This window comes from Canis lupus, chromosome 1 (genome assembly GCF_003254725.2).
Source record: "Canis lupus dingo isolate Sandy chromosome 1, ASM325472v2, whole genome shotgun sequence".
Taxonomy (NCBI): Eukaryota; Metazoa; Chordata; class Mammalia; order Carnivora; family Canidae; genus Canis; species Canis lupus.
The window spans coordinates 20004170-20027041 of record NC_064243.1 but is presented as its reverse complement, the minus strand read 5'-3'; the positions used below and the strand labels follow the sequence as shown (position 1 = coordinate 20027041).

Sequence of the window (22872 nt, the reverse complement as noted above, 5' to 3'; positions counted from 1 at the left end):
TGAGCAGGATATCATGCACATAGAAATAATGCAAAGTTTTTTTCCAAATATTAATATTAAGAACTGCTGAAATTAACCATTCTCTGACAAAAAATAATTTAGGTACAGTTCGATTTAGCATGGAGTAAAAAAGAAACTGAGCAGTCTATATATAAAGTATGACAGTAATTTGCCATGTACTTTTGCCACCTCGGTAACTTCGTCGGGGCACCCAGCAGTGTGACACCCACGTGCCTCACAAAGCCAGAAGAAGGAAACTATGTGACCCCCACATAAGTGGGTACCACCACATTCTTCAATTTAAAAAAAAAATCCTGTCTGGACCACACCAGCATTTTGATGAGCATCGTCAGTGTGACATAGCCACGTCAACACCCAAAGGGAATGGCTGGGAATGCTATTTAGTTGGGAGACTAGAAAAGATGTCTCAAAAGTATCAATGGAGAGGTTAAGAAAAGCAGGGAGGAAAAAAGAAGTCTTTCAAAAGATGATTTTCCATTAAACTTCAGTTGATTATGAGGAAAAAATTCCGGGCTATTAGTCTGTAGTGTTGGTTAATAGTTTTCCTTATTTTGAGAAAACAATGAAAACTAATGAGTTACATCCATCAGCTTTAAAAAAAAAATGAATTACTGTGCATAATTCGTAAGCTCTTACACCGCATGCCTGCATGCCGTCCTTCTTTTAGTCAAGGTTTCAAATTAAGGTTATTATTTATGAGAAAAAGTTGGAGAGACATTAAGAGCTGTAACAATCCCCCCAGACCATCAGAGAGGGAGAGCACTTACATTCAGAATGAATAGGAGATCTACTCCAGGCCAAATATTTAAACAGGGGTGCAAAGGATACACACACAGCAATCCGCACGCACCTGTCACTGCAAAATTCAGCACTCACACAATCGAAAGGGCATTTGTGTTCACAAATCAAGTAATTATATCCCTAACTATCCATCTGCATATGCAATTACCCAGTCTGTTGCACAGAAAAGCAGATTTTTGCAGGTGTTTCTTTACCATCTTTCCTTCAAAATCCAGTTGCCCTTTATGTCCGCAAATCTGGGCACATACCAGTCCTCTAATTGAATCTTCGTGGCACCGTGGTGAAGATCAAGTGTTATGTTTTCACATACCGTGTTCACATACAGGAAGATTTTGTAATCTAATCAGGCTCTTGCTCCCTATTACCACTTAACTAATGATTTAATGGGCTCCGTTTACACCTTGATGGTAAAGGACATGCAATGCGCTTCAGAACGCCTGTGATCAATCTGTCCCTAGGTTTCTCTGACACGTCCTAGTTCTGCATATAGACTTTAAAATCTCAGAGGTAAAACTCTCATCTGCCCAGTTAAAGAAACAAAGACGGGGAGAACGAGCGTGTGTGTTTGAGGGCAGCGTATTGAATCAAAAGGAAGCTCTTCCGAATTTTGAAATCAGAAAAAGTCACACGGAGCACAGAAAGTGGTTTTCTACACCAGCGTCTGCTAAGCATCTCTCCCGATTGGCACACACTGCAGCGTGCGTGCTCTTGCACCTGAGAAACCACTGACATCTCTAAAATGCCCGAGTCACCTGGACACGGGTTCCCCTTTGTGGCCGTCTGAGACCCGAGTTCATCCCAGGCCCAGCTTCACTGAACCGATTCTGAGAGCTAAGTAAGATATCAAGTCCAATTAATCACAGAAATAGAAACCAAGGTCCAAAAAAATAAACTGTGGGGATATCCAACGCCTCAGAACTCGTTTCCACGACTGTCTCTAGAACCTTCCTATATTTGACAGTATTTCTAACGTGCATTTCTTCACTATTTGAAGGTTATGTTCACATTTTGCTCTGCAATCGTTTATACACACCTTTTAAAATTTCTTAGATTTTCCCAGATCTATAATTTCAACAACAAAAAGCCTATCTTAAATGGTAGCAGCAGTTTGCAGATCTAGAAAAGAAGAAAGTTGTGGGGTTAAACTTTGTACTTTCTTTTTCTTATTTGTACCTTCTTTCTTTATGAGAAAGTTCTGAGGGACTCCTGGGGGGCTCAATGGTTGAATGTCTAGCTCCGGCTCAAGTCATGATCCTGGGGTCCTGGGATCGAGGCCCACATCGGGTTTCCTGCAGGGGGCCTGCTTCTCCCTTTGCCTAAGTCTCTGCCTCTCTCTGTGTGTCTCTCATAAATAAATAAATAAATAAATAAATAAATAAATAAATAAATAAAATCTTTAAAAAAGGGGGGAAAGCCCTGAAACCTAAAAAAATAATAATAATAATTTTGACAAATATTACATACAACCCTTAAAACATGATTGCTTACATCTAAACAGGACCAAGCTTATTTTCTACTTGGTATAAATTAAGCAAACATGCTCTAATAAAAACAAAATGAGGGGCAGAGGGGTGATGGGCTTCGGGGCCTCGAGCTCAGGTGTCCTGGCTTCTTACTTCACACGGAGGATGATACACTGCTAGCCCCAGATCATATCTGTTTGCCCTGCACAGGATTCTTGGAGATGTTGCCCGAATGTCAGGCAGGGTGTGCGGGCCCTGGTTCCCTATACCCACCTCTTCCTATGGTCTACTTCACTCATTTACATTACCTGCTTGGAGTTCAAAGTCAGATGCATTTTCAAGGCCCTGCTCTAGATCTGGTGGTCACGACTGTGACCACACCGCTATGATGGCAAGAGATGGGTACATGCACACGCACACACGTGCACACATACACATGCTCTCCTCTCTTAGGAAATAGACAAAAGCCATGACAAGAGGCTACAACAACTCCATTGACACAACTACCAATCTCTCTAAGATACAGCTATCACTTGGTATTGAAATATCTGGGTAGCTTACTTCATTATCTGTTCACGTAATGCAAGTAGTATTTCAAGAGGAGAATACTGTTAGCATGAGGAGCACATCTAGTTTAGGAAACTGTCCTAAACAAAGGCAAGGGATTAGTGGCCAGCAATGAAAAACCAAGAAGCTAGATACCACTGCCAATTTGCAAGGACTAAAAAAATAAAAAATAAAAAAATAGGGGGCTAGCTTAGCATTTCCCAATATTCTTTTCCGCAGAATGTTCCATGTGCAAAATATTCTATGAAAAAAGGAGTTCTCTGGAGAAAATAGCTCTGGAATCAACACAAATGATATCACCCACTTGGGGTGTTTTACAATATTTAATGCAGAATGTATTCAAAATAAAATTTCTATTAACATGTCTTAAAACAAGTTTTTAAAAAATGCTAGTCTAAGTTATTTCAAAAAGCTCAACAGGAAAAGAGGAGTAATTGAAATTCTAAAATTACTGTGTTGTGAATTATAAGAACTATATTAAGAGCTAATCAATAGAATACAGTATGAACTTTAGCACTTAAGCATCTCCTCCCTGATAATTTTAAACACAGAAAAATGTAGGAAAGTTTACCTATAAATAATTTAATGTATGCTGTAATTATACTATTTAATTAAATTATTATAAATTAACATTCACATCCAAAGTTAAATATCCAAAGATCAAAACTCCTGGGCACCTGGGCGGCACCATCAGTTAACTGTCCAACTCTTGGTTTCAGTTCGGGTCATGTTCTCAGGGTCATGAGATCAAGCCCTAAGTCAGGCTCCACGCTCAGCAAGGAGTCTGCTTAAGACTCTCTCTCTGCATCTCCCCACCTCAAATTAATAAATAAAACTTAAAAAAAAAAAGATAAAAACTCCTTTGCTTCCCTAGATATGACAGTAACTCATATGGGAAACCCCACCCCATTCTTGTCTGCAATTTCTATGTTCTTTTGTGAAATTCGTCCCTAATCCATTTTCTCTCCCCAGGTCTATGATCCTGTACTTTTCCCATGAACCCAAATATCAACAGTAAAGTGTATTTCATATATACTCAAATATTGAAAGTTGGTAAAACCAAGAAACGTAGAATATTGAAGTACTTGGACTTTAGGTTAGACTTCATTTTGCAAATATTTTCCTCATTTTTATGACTCTGCAGTCACTCCCTTATTTAAATATTAAGTTTTATTCCTTACCTTTCTAATCAGCATCAACAGCTGGATTTTTACTTCTCTGGCCAACACATAGCAATTTGTTAGCAATTCTTTCTTTTTTTTTTTTTAATTAAACGACTGGTCAGTAAGATACAACCACAAAGAAGCAGAAGTGAAACAGTTCTACAGTTTTTACAGTATTACCTAATAATTAATACAGGCTCATCTCCAACTAATAAAGTAGCCACAAACTGTAAGTATATTCTATTTGGTGGGGCGGGGGGTTGGGGGGAGATATACACTGAATGAAAACCATGGAATCAGATGAAAGGTGCTTTGGATGCACATAGAGGAAAAATGGCCAGTGAGAATAAAGGGCCTCCTCAGCTAAATAGAGAGTCTTTTGAGATTAGTATTATGATTTAAGTCTACTTCAAAATGGTTTCAGCCTTATTAAAATTACATTAAAACTAGCCTTGATGTATTTGCATTTAAAGGGTTGCCTTACACTACTTAGCAGGCACTGAATTCAGTCCCCACTGATTTACAGTACTAGGGCACTACAATCACAGACATTTTTCAGGATAAAGGACAATAATACTCTGAACAAAAGGGTTTAAGGATACAAGGCATCAGGAATGTGAATAGGAGAAGTACATCCATTTGAAGAGTAGAACACATTCACCTGCAACATTAAAACAACCCATAGCATGCCAGACAAGAGAACTATTATTCTCTACATGTGATCCTCACCAGTAGGATCATATTCAGTCAGGAACATTGTACCTTTGTAAGACCATAAATCTTGAAAGAAACACAGAGATAATAAACTATTTTTTTATTTAAAGTATCTGAGCTAAAGTTATCAACTTTGATCCTTTCAATTCTATATTAAGAGAAAAGAGTATCTTATTGCAATACCTATAAAGATCTGAAACAGATAATGAAGGCTTTCTTTTAAGGAAAGAAATCTCCACAAAGCAACACAGCTCAAAGAAATAAGAGTCTTGACTTTCTTTTTAGAAGAAAATAAGTGCATTCTTGGGCCTGGTTCTTTAAACATCACGGGCTCAACCACAGGGCTACTGGTTTTATTATTTTAACCAATTCACAACCTGTTTGATTCAGATGGTTGATTTCATTTAAGCCAATGGATGAGTTCCTTCAGTGTTCTGCTCCAAGTGATTTATCAAAAACCTACACTGACACAGGAGAGTGGAAAACCGGAGTGGAAGTCTCCATAAGCCACACCAGAATAGCCCACAAAGAAAGTGGAGAAAACAGGAAGGTATTAGAGGTATAAAAGTCCCCAAGTTGCCTTATCGCTTATTTCTATCTCCAACTGTAGAATAACTCAGTTTTTTAATCTTGTCCTAAACATAACAATAAATACAAAGGCACTTTTGACAGTTCAAAGTGTTACACAAACCTGTTACGATCATTTAATTAGGAGAGATGTTGAACAAGTAGGAGGTTTTACGAGAACTAATTCTGCTCTACGGTTCAGTTATTAAAAGGGACCGGTGAATGTAAAAATTCCCAGGGCACAAACAAACACAGTGTGCTGAGGAAAATGTCTTTTAAAACCATCAAAATCAGTTGCTAAGATCTCATGCTTTCATTGATTACGTTCAATGTCAGCACTATAAATAAACAAGGAAAACACACTTAAAGGCATGACAAAAATGAACAATAAATAAGATTAATTTTGCAGAAAATAGCAAGGTCATAAAATTATATACTAGGCAGCAATTTCTGTAATAGCAAAATAACCCAGACCTAAGGGGAGAAGTAGCTGTTTTACACTGTTCTTTTTTTAATTAAGAAAATAAATTTCTATTCATTAAAAAGAAAAAAACTGTTGAATTTCTGAATTGGTTGCATTATTCAGAGTCCACCCTTTACAAAGAGGTGAGCAGCAAGGCCTTTTTCTTTTCAGTATAAGCAGGAATCATCTGCAGGCATAATTTGAGCTTTTCCCTGAGTTTCTCCTTTCATTGCTTTGGGCACTGATAGATATCTTCATGTCCCTTCTTAACTGGCTTCCTTCTCTGTTTACAACCACAAGCCTACTATATTGTAATACATGTTTTCCGGAGAAATAAAACCCAGAGATGTGGTCAATGAAAAAGGGAGCAACAAAAGCACTACAGCATAAGCCTTTAATGCAAGGCTGGGAAGAAAAGTAAATACTAAAGTTTTCCTACAGCTAACTCTGTTTATAGCTGCCAAGTAAAGAACCTAAATTCAAGTGCTTTATAATTGTTACAAATTGTGCCAAAGTACAGTGTGTTACAATAAATTATGAAGCTTATCTAAATTATAAAAGTAATTAAACTTTCCTCAGATACTCATAATTCCGCCCTCCATAAATTTTCTGTTCATTGCATATTCAATAGCTAGTGTTCCAGTTCAACAAAACACACACACGATAGAAAGAAAAAGAAAGAAGAAAAAGAAAGAAGAAAAAGAAAGAAGAAGAAAGAAGAAAGAAGAAAGAAAGAAGAAGAAAGAAAGAAGAAAGAAGAAAGAAAGAAAGAATAAAAAAAGAAAGAAAGAAGAAAGAAAGAAAGAAAGAAAGAGAAAGAAAGAAAGAAAGAAAGAAAGAAAGAAAGAAAGAAAGAAAGAGAGAGAGAAAGGAAGAAAGAAAAAAAGAAAAAAGAAAGATCTCCTTCCAAGAACAACCACACACATATAGGCATATAACATATCTAAGTTCCAGAAATGCATAAACAATTACTTTCAGGATCTTCAAACCATAGCAAATGTTAATAAAAATATTTATACTAGTAACAATTCTCTTAGAGGCTATTTTTCTAGTTTTGTTTTCTTCTTATTATTATAGACATTTGTTTTAACATGAGTTTTCTCCTCCATCCTAACATTTCCTCCTGCTGCATGAAGCCATAAATCTTTGTTAGCATATTACTGTACAAGCTGTTACAATAATAACAAAAATAATGAAAGCAATAGCAACCCAGTTATATGGTCCTTGCCATTTGCAATTGAGTCCCAACTTCTTTATATACTCTAAGTAGTAAAATATATACAGGAACCATCAACTACTGAAATACAGCGTTCTAGAATGGGATGCAGCTGCTGCTCAGAATCAAACTGCACAGGAGCTGTAAAATTGTCTGAAGGAAGGAGGAAGGAAGGAAGGAAGGAAGGAAGGAAGGAAGGAAGGAAGGAAGGAAGGAAGGAAGGAAGGAAGGAAGGAAGGAAAGAAGGAAGGAAGGGTTTAAAGCCACAAGGTAATCTGGGGAGGATGATACCATTTCCAAGTTTAAATTTAAAGGAAAACCCGAAATACCATCTTGATGCTTATAAGGCAAAATCTCTTCTCAAAAGTTTCCACCACATTCCCAGGGGGAGCAAATCAGCAGAGCAGGTGGGTGAGTGATGAAAGAAACCCTTATTCTATTATAAATATCTTCAATAAATTAGCCAACATGATGAACAAATTAAGAAGCAGCATATAGGTTAAAATTCAAGTTGGTAAAAAGTTTCCCAGGACTTAGTTTGATTTTTGTTTGGGTACCTGGTTTCTCAATCCTAAATCAGGCACTTCTATTTCAGTCTATATCCCAATTTAACGAAAACATTTATTTTATAAACAGAAAAGGAAATGAGTTTGAATAAGATCTATTTATGCAATTACCATATCTAATAGCCAATTATGTGTCCTTACATGAACAGATAAATAATATATGCACATACATTTATCAATCTTGTCTGTGAGGAAAAAGAGAGAGAAGAAATTTTAAAAAGAGCAAACTATTATGTACGGCATGCAGTTTTCATTATTTTATATTTGCATAAGAGAATGCAGTATTTGTCTTTAATAGAGCTACGAATTACAAACATTTTGCTTAGATTTTTTTTTTAAAACCAAACTAAAATAATACGAGAGTTACGGACTATATCATTCAACTTGTCATAACTATTTATTTATTTTCTTCATTTTGTAAAAGGAGGGAAAATGATAAGTTAATGTAACGTTATTAAAATATTTTTAACATGAAGGTAAATATTTTTAAACACAGAATACCACACAATACTGGGGGGGGGGAGATTCTGAAAAGTTAACATGAGAATAGGATCAGATGTGTTATTCTTCTGAAGTATCCATTAACTGAAGCTACATGAAACTGGAAGAGAAAAAAAAAAAAAAACTCTGACATCCACATGAATACCAAATTAATTCATTATGATCAGTGCTACTACAATGAACACAAAATTAATTCATCACAGCGGAATGCACAAAGCACTACCCACTTGTTATACCTACTGACAAAACATAATAGGACGATTATCCTCCACCAGGGTGACACACGTGGCCGTGGGCACCGCCAGCACATCAGTCACACAAAAGTATTTCTTTTCTTGGGAGTCTATCAAGAAATTTCTGCAAGGAGGCTCTTTATCAGTCATAGTAAAAAAAAAGTCAAAGCCTTAGAAACCTAAATTACCAATGGCTCTCTTGACCTCTGCTGCTCCCTTCCAGGGCTAGGTCTGGGATGAGACCAACAAAGCCCCTGGGTGCACTAGGTAAGGAGATACTTACCTAGTGCTCAGGGTCCCCTAAGTGCTGATCCTCCCCTTGTCTGAGCCTGATAGGGAGCCCTTTGCCCCTACACAGGCTGCAAGCCTAGACTCTAAAGCATGACCAGGAGTCCCCTAACTAGGAGTCCAGGACTCCTGCTACACAGTATGCACCAGCCAAGAGTCTTAACTCTTGTTAGAGTCATGGCCAAAGTCTGTCTTCTCTAAGGAAAACTCTTGGGCCCTGTCTCAGAGGAAACCCTTAAGAGCATTTGAGTAGTCATCAGGAGTCCAGGGTCTACCACAGGACTGTGCCACAAGAGATGTAAAAATCAGTGAAAAGTTAGTGACTCTCCCCCTGATATCCCCTTCTTTGATGAAGGGGAGTGGCTGCTGGTTTTTCTTCTCCCACAAGGTCAGAGATGCCTGGGAACCTGAGACCCCAGGGGCTCAGTCAACTTTCCCTTTGGGTCACCAACTTGGGATCTGCCTGCCTGGTGTTTAAAGGGTGCCTTTCCTTTTTTAAATATTTTATTTATTTATTAATGAGAGACACAAAGAGACAGAGGCAGAGGGAGAAGCAGGCTCCATGCAGGGACCCCATTGTGGGACTCGATACTGGTACTGCAGGATCACGCCCTGAGCTGAAGGCAGATGCTCAACCACTGAGCCACCCAGGCGTCCCCTTAAAGGGTGCCTTTCCTGAATAATTTCAAGGGGATTTAGCATGTGGAAAGATCAATGCAAGAAAGAACTCCTTGCTAGAGATGAGGGGTTTCTCCTTGATGATGAGCTAACATGAAGCGATGTAACTTTTCCCGTCTATTTGTAAATACTCCTAAAGCCAAGGAAGGGTTAAGTACCCTGGGGCAATTGGGAGGTATGGTTGTCCTGTACCCCGTATACAAGATGATTCTTGTGGAAATTCTTCCTCCTTCCTTTGAAGTGAGGAGGGAATTTTTTCTTAATCTTCATTTATGGACGATCTCAGACATTTTACAGAACAGGTCAAAGAAACACTAGCATTAGTCAATGTAATGAAAGGCTCCAACTTAATGTCACAACTTGCCAAAGGAGAAAGCTGTTTATGCAGAATTTTTCTTGGAGCACACAGGGGCTCGCTAGATACATATGGATACTCCTGCCTTTGCTAAACTGCTGCTCTTCTTCCCTCTTAGCCTTTGTGGGGTGCTAACGTTATACCAACACATCTGTACATCACAGATGCGGTACTCACACAGAAATAGGACCCTGCTACAACACGAGAGCAGAACATTGTATTCCCACCAGGAACAGGGTACCAATCAATGATGAAAGCCTCAGCAGAGACCAAAGGTGTAAGTGCTGTGTGTGTACGTGCGTGTGTGTGTCTCATTTGTGGGTGTGTGCAGAGGCGGAGTGTTAGCCTAGGATAAAGCAAGCACCTTGAAAAGAAAACTAGAAAGAACTTTTTCAGCTAAAACTAGCTCCATCTGTTTGTGTAGGGACAGGTCCTGGTAAACTTGACTGTACATGAGAATCAAGTGGGCAGGTTTTAAAACTCCCCCAATTCAGCTGAGGGAAGAGTCAAGCATCAGCATTTTCCCAAGGTCCCCGGGTGATTCTAATGTGCAACCAAAACTGCAACCCACGGATACGGAGGCCAGATGGCCATGGAGCAGGTAACTTCCCGAGAAGGGAGTTTCACTCTGACAGGACACAAATCAGTGACTGGCTCCCAGGCCTAGCTGGCTATCTGAATCCCCTGAGACCTTTTATTTAAAGTAGAGACTCCCAAGCCCTACCCCAGACCTCATGAATCAGAATCCCAAGAAATTAGGTCCCGGAATATCTGTGTATCAACAAATCTTCAAGTACGTGGTGATTGTCAACTGGGATAAAAAAACCACTGCACTGGCCTACACAAAAGTGGAAAGTTCTTACCCCTAACTTGGTTGATTTCCAACGCAATGTTTCACGTTTAGATGGGTAATACTAGCCTGCCAGAGAATTAGGAATGGCAGGAGGTGGAGGAGGGGAGAAGTATTTAAGAAAAAAATAAAGAGAAAAGAAATTTAAGTGTCCTCTAAGCACCCACGAGTCTGCTTCTTAAAGTGCTGATAATGAGCAAAAAGACCAATGAAACTAAATTTTGTACCAGTTCATTTCAGCACATCCTGTTTATACGACTATTTAATGAGTCATTCAGCCAGGATGATTTTCTGTCTGAATATGTTAATTGCCATTTTTTTTTTCATAGCTCTCTATTAAACAGTACAGATAAAATAGGCATGCTCATGATTTTAAGCCCTATCAGCCGCTCACCCTCAAAGGAGCGGGCAACAGGAGTAAATAAGAGGGAACTTTTTTTTTTTTTTTAGTGTTTAATTCTTTTAACATATATTGGCATTTGGGACCCTACTTCAATTCAAAAGCATATGTTAGAGTTAGCATTAAAGTGAGAATGAAATGAGGTGCTTCTCCCCCATATGCTCCTGGCTTCCTTCTATCACAAAGAATTCGCTCAAATAACAGAGCAACAATGTGAAGCCTTTTGTGGTACGTTCCCCCCACTTTTCGGAGGTAAATATAAATATTTGTGGAAAGACAAGAGATAAAGAAATGGGGAGTTTTTGCCACACACTGGTATTCATTTAAGTGTAGCTCACTTGAATAAGTTAAGTACAAGTCAAGATATCATGGCCATTGTCATTAAGCAGGAAGCTTGGAAGATCCAGGAAATGGGTAGAAGGGCCAGTTAATATTATTTGGATTACGTTTAGTAAGTGACCAAGAGAATTCGTTTTTGCATTTCCTTTATCCTCAAAGGAACCAGAATTTACAAATATAAATTCAGAACCAGGATCAATGCTAGACGTGAAGTAAAAACCATCAGTAAAAAACAGTCCTATTTGTATTCCCAACATTACTTGATGAATCAAACCACTCTTAATATTCATTTTAGCATTTATGCAGTTTCCAGTGCCTTCATTTTAATTTTAAACATTTACATTAAACAAATCACAGATCATTATACTGCATTTGGAAGGAAAAAAATCCCACAATAAACCTTAAGGCTATGACAACATATTTTACTCTTAACTGCTTTATTTACAAATATTAAATGGTCAAATTAATAGTGTTCTCAATGGCTTTTTGGCATCTAAAATTTTTCATAAATGAAAATACAGCAACTAAAAAGATGAAACTCCAGTGGTGAAGGTTTATTGGTCTTTGTACCTCATTAAAGGGACTTTATAAATCACATTTGTTCTTTTGAGTAGCAACTAACACCACTGAAAAGGACAGGTTGGGTTTTAAAAGAGACAGATATGACCTGAAGGGAACACAATTTACTGTAGTGAAATAAACTGAGGAAACAGTTTGCAGATTAAAAACCCCTTGAAAGGAAGCATCATCTTTAGGAGAAAAAAAAAAAAAATCTTGCGCTGAGGAAAACAGCTGGAAACAGGAAGCTTTGGGGCTTTCATCCTGCCGGCTTTGATTCCACTGCATCCCCCTATCATGAAAAGGCAAAGACTGACTTCAGCTGTGCCTTCTTTCAACAGAAGGAGGAAAAGGCTTTGTGGATTGTGAGCACCCCCATCCAGAAGACCTTCCCCCACCATCCTACAAACACTAACAATGAAGTGGAAAGCGAGAAATAGCCATAGAAGTAGCGACTCAAAACCAGTGTTTTACAGGTTTTACAATGAAAAGAAGAATATTCTTAATAACTTAATTGTTTCCTTCAGCAATTCTCGTATGAATTTGAAATCCCCTATGTGAAAAAAAACAACCAAAATAGATATACTAATTATGATGTTTTCTTGTGTCTACGACTTTTTTTTTCCTATTTTTTTCATGATGGAGAAAAGGAGTTAGATGTTAGATCTTTCACCAGGATCCTCCTCCAAAACCTTATATCCTTAAATGTAAAGTCACTGAATTCCAGTTTACACTATATTTGGATATCTAAAGTTCTTAAACTTATTTGGTGGGTACCTCACAGAGATTTTCCCCAAGGGCACCCTGAAACTATTAAGTTTATCATGACATTTAAAGGACAATATATATAGCACAATAAAGGAGTCAGATTAGAAGTTTAGCCCATCCTTGGTAACCAGATAAAGAAGCAGTCAATAAACAGATCACACAAACCTAATACACCCAACTCACAATTTATTCTTTTGTTGCTATTTTGGGATGCCACTTAAAAGGAGGGACTACAGAGCCAGACAATATAGGGAAATGTAAACATGAAACTCTGACTTTGAAACTTTGAATAACCAATGGTATTAAAATAAAGAGTAGGTACATGGCATCGCATCATACTTTTACAAAAATGACACGGTTCACGTATAAGCCAAGGAAAGGAACTTACATGCAAGTTAAGGAATTAACTAATTTTTTTCTAAAGCCATTTCTTAATAGACAGGAAAATTTCAGAGCATAAGTGGTTTCAAGCACGATACATAAAATGAATATTAACTTCATCTTAACAGACGGCTTGAAAGTAGGTATCTTCAGATATTCAACTTTACAGCGATTCCATGGTAACATTTCAATTTCTAAAAAATGTCTACTGTTGACACTTTGTATGTGCCAACTCCCTACCAATAGATATTAATTACCTCTGATTTACCCTTATTCATCCTGAATATCTTTTATTTGAACCACTTTGGTTACTAGTGAGGCACGGTATACCTTTGAGAATCCCCATGTAAGGTGATCTTAACCAGATATGCCTCTAAAATTAAAGCAATCTTCACCAACAAAAGAAAATACATTAGTTATTTGTGTCAAATTTTAAAGGTCCATTTCCCAACTAGATGAAATGTAAAGAGTATCAAAAAGAGAAGAATTTTTTATCACCATGCATTCCTGGAAATTCCAAGCTAAAAAGGCATGAATTTTCTGCAGTATCATCATCATCATCATCATCATCACCATCACCATCAACAACCCACTGTGAACAGAATTTTCACATATCATTTCATTCATTCTCAAAAACAACCTCAGAGGAGGGCAGAACTGGCATTTCCCAACGTTTAGCATGGATGAGTCAACTGAACCCCCAGAGAGTAACTGTCAGTACCAGCACCAGTGTCCAGATCTCTGGCACCACTCCTTGTGGTACTCCAAAAAATGAGGACCTAACCCTGACTCATAACTTCCACACCACACTCAGGAAATAGCCAGCTCAAGTACCACAATTTTCATGCCAAATTACAGAATTCTAGTTACATTCTAGCACATTCCTGGGAAACTCGTTAAGCAATGACAGTAATAAGGTCCCGTAGACTTAACAACATAGAGCAGAGAACCGGAAATGGTATAGCCAACTTTTTCTTTGAAATCTAATCTAATTGCCTCAACTGACTTTGATCTCCTCTGCTCTTCTACGTGTGTTCATTCCATAACACTTACTGAGCAACTATTAGGTAGCATGGCCATTGTCAAGAATATGTTGGAATCTAAAAATGCTGCTCCCATTAAGTCTGTCAAAAAGATAAGAAATGTACGCATGGGAGAATGGGGACCCCACATCTGTTGAGCACGTATGGGAACTAAACCATTTCCAAGCTTATCTCTTTGAATCCTTAGAACAATTATGTGAAGATGGAAACTGAGCCTCAGGAAGAATTTATATTGAATTCTGCCCAAGGTTCTATAAACAAGTGATCACAAAAGCTGAAATTAATGACCAGGCCTAACTACAGAGGACATGTTTTTTTTTTCACCATATCCTATTCACTACCTTATAGAACAATATAAGGTAAAAAACATTTTTCTAATTCCATAATAGAAGACCATTAAGTTACACATGGGTTCAGAAGGACTAATTATTTCCCTGCATGTAGAGAGGTAGTTACTAACAACTTTTGTAGCACCAAGTTCTCTTAGAAAAAGTAGAAATGCTACCAGTATTGGAGTAAACAAAGCAAAACATTTTAATCACTAGTTATAATATGCTGGTAAGGGCAAACACTGTTCTTTAATACTTTACAGGACATGATTCTTTCATAAACAATTTAATCTTTTTAATCCCTCTAGGCTTTGATTTAGAAACACAATAGAGGAGGCAAATCATTCAAGCCTCCCCACCACCCCCGCCTCCACTGGTACTGATATCAAAAATAAAGAAAAAAAAGTAAACTTCCAGTTATAAGATAAATGAGTCCTGGAGACCTAACGCACAGCATGGTGCGTTGTTAGACTACAGCTAACAACATAGTACTGTATATTTGGAAGTTGCTAAAAGAGTAGACATTAAAAGTTCTCAATTCATGGCAAAAGAACTAACCAGTGATGATGGATGTTAACTAAACTTACTCTGGTGATCACGTCAAGATACACACATACCAAATCATTATGTTGTACATTTAAAACTAGTACAATATTATATACCCATTATATCTAAATAAGAATAAAATAAAATATACTAACCTATAGAGATTTGATGTTCTTCAATTTGAGTTCCCATGTTTTGAAGGAACTAACACTGTTGATGTTATTTAATTTATATTAATAAACATTGTTGATGTGTATTTATCTCATTATTAAAATATTAAATATTTTATATTAACAGAGTAATATGGGGATCCCTGGGTGGTGCAGCAGTTTAGCGCCTGCCTTTGGCCCAGGGCGCGATCCTGGAGACCCAGGATGGAATCCCACGTCGGGCTCCCGGTGCATGGAGCCTGCTTCTCCCTCTGCCTGTTTCTGCCTCTCTCTCTCTGTGTGTGTGTGTGACTATCATTAATAAATAAAAATTTTTTAAAAATTAAAAAAAAACATAGTAATATGCTATCAATTTAATATAAAATATTAAATAAAATCTAGAAAATACATTTTAAAGGAAAGTAACATTAACAGATAAAACAAATCACTCTTCTGTTGAACATTTTATATCAATACCAAAACAAACAGAAGCATACACAAAAAATCAGTTGAAAGAGCTATACCATTCTCACTCATGGGTCCTCACCACCCCCATCTGCAACTACCCTACATATACACAGTGTGCCCACACAGCCTCTGACTGGTTCTATTGGTAAAACGAACCACGGTACAAACTTTAAAAACGAAGCAAAATATTAAAACAAAATAGACCTCCTTTCCCATATTTGGCAGAAAAACCCTAATTCAAATCTTCCAAGCCTCCCTCCAGAACAAGCAATTATAAGGTGCAGAAAGGCAATGGCTTTAAAACGACATGCTAATCCTAATATTAGTACCTTGAAAAAGGAAAACTGCCAAGATGTTGGAATAATGCCCAGTTATCCGTCTTACCTACAGCAATAAAACTGTCCTATAAATGTGAACAAGACAGTTAGGATACATTTTGGAGTTAGGTTATTGGCATTTTTTTCTACCTCGCCATTACCTAGAAGAACAAGCTGGACCTATGGGGGCAAAACACAGCAGATGGTAACCCAGCTCAGTACCCAGAGCACTCAGTCAATCCAAACAACTCACACAAAAATGAAGCAAGATGTTCAATGATTTATGGCCCCAATTTCACTAGATATCTATGGAATCCTACTCCTCTAGAAAGCCACCTTTCCATTGTAGTACGCTCGATCTCAAAAGCCAGCTAAAGTGTCTGAAAACAATATATTGCTACTAATAATAAAATAATTATTATATAATTATTAATAACATAATAACTTATTATAGCTTATGCTTTTACGCCAAGTATTCTTGTAAACAATTTACGAAAAATAACTTACTTAATCTTCACAATCTAATTTAATCTGCACAGATAAGGAAACTGAGAAACCGCTACTGCAACCAGTAACCATGACATGGAAAACCAATTTTCAAATACAGAATGTATAGATGCAGTCACGTGCTTAATCACTCTAATGCTGTGAGAGTAGGTTTATGTAATGCAAGGGTTAGTGGGGCGGGGTGGGGGGGTGGGGGCAGCGTTCTCCTTGGAGGAACACCAGGCCTGGATTCAGCGGGCCTGAGTTCTAGACCAGGCTGTTCAACACATAAAGTCTGTAGAGACACCTGCTTGAGCAATGGTTTCTTTATGGATGAAATAAAAGAGGAGGCTAGGAGTTGGAAAGCTTGTTCTTCTAGTTTTAAAGATTTGAGATTCCAAGGCTGAAACCTTAAATCTCAGTTTTACTTAAGGACCAGATCATTTTTTTATCGTTGTTTCAGATCTAGAAAGACTGATCACTTGTAGTGGAAATCAAACAGCAGCCGTTTTTCTCTCTGGTTCAGTGATCCTCAACCCATGTGACTCTGTAATAAAACAGCACTTCTTCTCTTTACAGAGAGGATTAGGCTACTTTCTAATAAGTGCAACTTCAACAAACCCAAGAAGAGCTGTGGCCGCCACCTCCCAATTCCCAGGTAGGATCAGCATTTGGATAAACAAATATTTAGAATCCTCTGATCAGCTTCCTGATTCTAAAACCACTTTTTCTTTCTATAAGATGAAGCCAAATGTCCCCTGAAAAAAAATGAGCTACAATGATGCACACATTACAATACACACTCACACACACACACGGGTATTTCCATAGGCAAGCACAGTTATAGCACTTCCACTGCCACCATTTCAGAGAACAGTTTCTCTTTTTTTAGATTTTTATTTATTTATTCATGGGAGACACAGAGAGAGAGGCAGAGACACAGGCAGAGGGAGAAGCAGGCTCCTCGCAGGGAGCCTGACCTGGGATTCGATCCTGGGACCCCATGATTACGCCCTGGGCCGAAGGCAGGAGCTAAACCACTGAGCCACCCAGGCATCCCTAGAGAATAATTTCTGAACGTCAATTTTTCATTGCATTTTCAAATGTAATTATAATTTCTAATAACTGAGAAACTGCCCCATTATACTTTTCCTCTCTAAAACTGATCACAAGATCCTGAAAATACTTGTTGAGCAGTTACTGTGAGTTACGCGCTACTTTAAACGCTTTCAATGTATTCACTAACTTAACTCTCAAAATCGGATGAAATAGGTACTTGTAATACCCTCATTTTACAGAGAAATTAAATAATTGTGTTGTTCAGCTTCCAGGTTAAAGTGGCTGAGCTCATGGGGATCCCCGGGTGGCACAGCAGTTTAGCGCCACCTTTGGCCCAGGGCTCCTGGAGTCCTGGAATCGAGTCTCCCCACATCGGGCTCCCAGCATGGAGCCTGCTTCTCCCTCCTCCTATGTTTCTGCCTCTCTCTCTCTCTCTCTCTCTCTCTATGTCTATCATAAATAAATAAAAATAAATAAATCTAAAAAAAAAAGTGGCTGAGCTCAGATTTGAAGCCGAGTTTATGCTGGAAAGCCCACCCTTCCCACTTACCATCTGAAGTCTCATTTTAAAATGCTGAACCCTGCACAGTAAATACTGCTGCTGCTCATACTCCTTCATTCCCAGGAACACAGTAACAAACGGCAGGTGACCAACTGCCATGCATGCTAGGTGCTACAAAAATCTTCACAGTTTACAGAAGAAATTTGCTGACTTTAAAAAATTATGTGCTGACTTTAAAAAAAATCCAAACAAAACTTGAATTGTATTTTGATTAACTGTTAAAACAGATGATCTGAAGTAAACTTCAGAGTAAATCTTCTCTCAAAAATTGCAGGAAGACTTTCTGGATGTTATTAGATCTTGATACATTTTATTTTATTTTATTTTACTTTTTTATTTTATTTTATTTTAAAGATTTTATTTATTTATTCATGAGAGACACAGGCAGAGGGAGAAGGAGGCTCCCTGCAGGGAGCCTAATGCGGAACTCGATCCCAGGACCCCGGGGTCACGACCTGAGCCGAAGGCGCGTGTTCAACCACTGAGCCACCCAGGGGCCCCTCTTGATACATTTTAAACAAGAAAAATACTCCATTTCTGAGTTCAGGTTGCTGGCCTTTGAATATTTAGATTCAAACTTGGATTAAAAACTTAGATTAACTGCAATTAAAATCTATCTGTATGTGTCTTATTTCTATAAGTATTCAAGGAACATTAAGAAGGGGCTGTCGACTTAACCATACCCAAGTTACTGTGGATTTCATAAAGCAACATTAGACACAGCACAGTTTTTTAAATCATATTACTACAGAACTAAGACATCCAAAGCCTTGATATAATCTAAGTTACTCTCTGCTATAATTATAGTTGCCTAAAAGCAAGCAGGTCAGCAACAAAAAGCAGACGCGTGTGTACACACACACACACACACACGTACTCAGTTCAGATGCTGGTTCTACTATTTTTCAGCCTCAATTCAAAGTGTAGAAAACTACTCAGAAGATATTAGATGTTCCCTGACAGTCTGGTGTGCAAAAGAGGCGCCCTCAAGATTATAAACCAGACTGAGTTCTTTCAGAAACTGGAAGGCTAAGAGAAAGACTCTCCCCAACAAATAGTACAAAGGCAACCCAGGTCATCAAGGCAAAATCTCAAACGGCTTAATGTAACATCCAAAATGACGATCCCCAAATGCTCAGTCCCTTTGCGCCAGGACAATAGAGAGTTACCTCTACATTAACATCATTCCTCAAAATCCCAATTCCGCAGCACCTTTATACCCTCCAATATCATCCAAACCTGCCTCTCCTAGGAATTCCATGAACCAGACCTGACGGGAGGGAGTCTGAGCCAAAAATAAAAAGAGAAGAGGGTGAAAAATCACAGGAACTTAAAATGTTAGGACTCTAGCCAGGGAAATTCCTTTGGTGATCAGTCCCTATCTTCACCCTGAGACATACCTTTGAAGGGTTGAAATGATACCCTTCTTTGGCATTTCCCATACATTAAACTGACTGGAAAAAATTATCTAAAGCAATAACCCTAAGGAATAACTAAGAGAATGAAAGCAAAACCAGATTTGTAGCAAACACTCGCCTTCCACTTTCTCACACTATTTTTCTCTTTCATATTTTTTTCTCCTTCAAATGTCTACTAAACAAAAGCCAAGTCTCCCCTGAGGTTCTATGCAGTGTCACTCAATGAATAAGACCGAGAGTAACCACATCTTCTGACTCAAAGCTGAGGGTAAAAATTCATAACCCAAACTCCAGATATAGCCCTCAGCCTGCCCCTCGGACTGACTGAGTCACAGCACAAGACTGAGGAAGATTTCCACTGGGGTAAGTCTCTGTCTAAAGAGTTATGACACTCAGAGGCATTTTGACAGATAGAGCAAAAAAGTTAGATTTTTTTTTAAGTTAGATTTTAAGAAGCAGACACGTATATAATATTCCCCATTACTTTCTCAGATACAGGTGTACAAACTGATAGAAAATTTTAATTAATAAAAAAAACTTTAAATATATATGAACGTATTGCATGAGTCTAAGATTCAAAACTAGGCATTTCAAATTATAAGTCTTTGTCACAAAAAAAAAATCTTTGTCACTATCTTAGCCAAAAATGTCTGGTGATTCAACTTCTAAGCAGAGGATTCAGAAGTTGACAGATCAAACTTTTTTTTTTGTATATTTTTTTAACTGGAGTTGCATTTGCCAACATAAAGCATAACAGCCAGTGCTCATCCTGTCAAGTGGCCTCCTCAGTGCCCATCACCCAGTCACCCCAGATCAAACTTTTTAATCAAAGCAAGGCCCTCAAAATACAAGGTAGGTAAATATTTACCTCTGCTTTCCTCTTCCGTTTGAATAGGAAGTAATAAATCCCCCCCCCCAACATATCTGGAATTAAAACTCTAAAATATAAGTTCACGAACTTTCAAAGTTTTCTACTTAAAGGGTCTTTCTTGCAAGGAGACTTCCCCGTTACTCTTTGCTTCGTGGAAACAGAACACAAGCTAATGAGGACGGTAGATTTTCATTTATGTGTATACATCAGTCAATAGAAGGGGAAATGATATTGGCTGCGTGTTTATGAGCTACATTAGAAATGGGAACAATAGCAGACCTTTACCGAAACAAAAATAAAATATGAGTCAACAAGATCTTTGCCAAACAGAGGTCTCAGGACAGCCTTGCTCAGTCTTCTGGGAATCCCACTCCAATAAGCACAATAAAAGCAGGACGTGCCTCATTTCCTTCAACCGTTCAACATGCCTCTCTTGGAGATGTTTGTAAATTTCCTTCCTCTAAGCATCAAGCTGGCAAACTGTCGTCATTTCTTTGGGGTAATAATATCCTGTTGATGTCTGGGTAGATCTGTTGAGTGTCCCCCTCCACATAACACATACACTTTTAATATTATTTTTCAACGCAACACAGTCAATTATTTTGCAACATATTTGAACATAGTTCAGACAAGGTATGATTTGAGCAGAACTAAGAACAGGAGATTTTAATAAAATGGTAGTTTTACTTTTGGATTTACAACCTAGAGTAAGGTAATAAAATCACTCCAACAGCATAGCATTCTCTGCTTTTTTTCAGAAACTGAAAATATTTACCTACAATAATTTGTGAATGTAAATGTTTTCATTGAGTTCCTATGCTGGGGTTTGAAAATTTCATACAGCAATAGAGCAATCTTAGCATGAAAAAACTAACTTTTCAAATGGTAACTTTTATTTTACTGGATCTACAGATTGCACTAAGCACTTTGAAAACAGAATTCTAAAAAACAAAAAACAAAAACAAAAACAAAAAAACAGTTCTAAACTCATTCCAGAAGAAGTTTAAATACACTAAAAACTCAGTAGAATATAATGACTTATTTAAAACTTTTATCTAAATAAATGATTTTTTTTTTCAAAACCTACAATTTTAGTTAGACCTGAGAACAAATTTCTTGGACAATTTTTGCCTCAACTAATAATTCCAGACAAAATTACATTTCTCAGTAGTTATATGATGTAAAGAGAGAAAATTACACAGTGACAATTTTGAAAAATAATATTCAAAAAGTAAATTAAGACCAACTCTCAACTAACATAATTTGCACTTAGGAAGACATTCTGGTTCCAAAGACAGCAAAAGCTGATTTGTGAAATACTAAAAATAATTGATCATTGCTGCAAAGCACTAAATTTGGAGCTAAGCTAAATGGCATGTACCCTTCACTGCAATTTTAGGTAACACCTTATTTAGCACATGAAATAAGAATTCTGAACATGAAAAATGCCCAATGTCATAATAATCTAGAAAATACCAGTTTTTAAAAAGAAGACAATCAGATACCATTTTTCAACTACCAAGTTAATAAGATAAAAATAATGCAAATTGGCACAGCCTTTCTGGATAACAATTTGGCAAGCTATGTGAAGAGCCTTTCACCTAACAATTCCCTAAGAAACTCCTAACAATATCTTTGCAAATGAGAACAAGTATTTATGGACAAGGATGTTCAAGACAGTGGTCAACAACAGGAAACTTTAAATAAAGTATGAAAGACCTATATGATGGAATATTATACTGCTTTTAAAAGATCATGCTTCCAAAAATATTCAAGGACTGAAAAATGCTCATGGTAAAATGTTAAGTTAAAAAGCAATATATAAACTTCATATTCAGTTTTTTAAGACAAAGACCAGAATGTACACAGTCTTCAAAATACCAACATTGGCTATTTCCACAATGAGGATATATTTCTAATCAGAAAAAGTTAAATAATGTATATACTACATTAGTACATTAGTATATACCACATACTATAGCACATATATTAGTGGATATACCATATACTATGTACATTAATCTACACTATAATGTATATAATATATATATGGCATACTATATATATGTATATATACGTGTAGATCTCATAATCTATTATTCAAAATTAATTAAGATCAAGTGGGGGTGGGAAGTATGATATATAGTTGATCAAAAAATGGCAGAAGATTAATAACTGTTGAAGCCATATGATGAATACACGGGAGTTTATTCTATTAATTTTTTTTAAGGATTTTACTTATTTATTCATGAGAGACACACAGAGAGGCAGAGACACTGGCAGAGGAAGGAGAAGCAGGCTCCACGCAGAAGCCCGATGAGGGACTCGGTCCTGGAACTCCAGGATCACGTCCTGAGCCAAAGGCAGACAACCACTGAGCCACCCAGGCATCCCTATTCACTATTCTTTCTATTTTATAGGTGTCAAAATTTTTTCAAATAAAAAGTTAAAAGAATAATTAAAAGGCATGGAAAATGTACTTAGTGTTATGAGACCAACAAATACTATAAACGTTCAGAGATGAGAAAGATCATGTCTAGAGCAGTTATTGTCATTTCTTTGAGTAACTAGCAAGGCTTCCAACAGGCAAATAAGAGCTTGAATGTAGGAGCATAATGAGCAAGATTATAGTGGGAAAAGGCAACTGGCCTTGAGCATCAGGCGAGTGGGTAAACTGGTAAAAAAAAACCTATGGAATCTAACTGCTACACTCATGTTAGATAAAATCCCCT

General features: G+C 37.4%; 1 protein-coding gene across 18 annotated transcripts in view; it reads right to left on the bottom strand.

Annotated features, from left to right (window-relative positions):
* TCF4 (transcription factor 4) overlaps positions 1-22872 on the bottom strand; it is a 361587-nt gene that overhangs the window by 266323 nt on the left and 72392 nt on the right. The window lies entirely within an intron of this gene.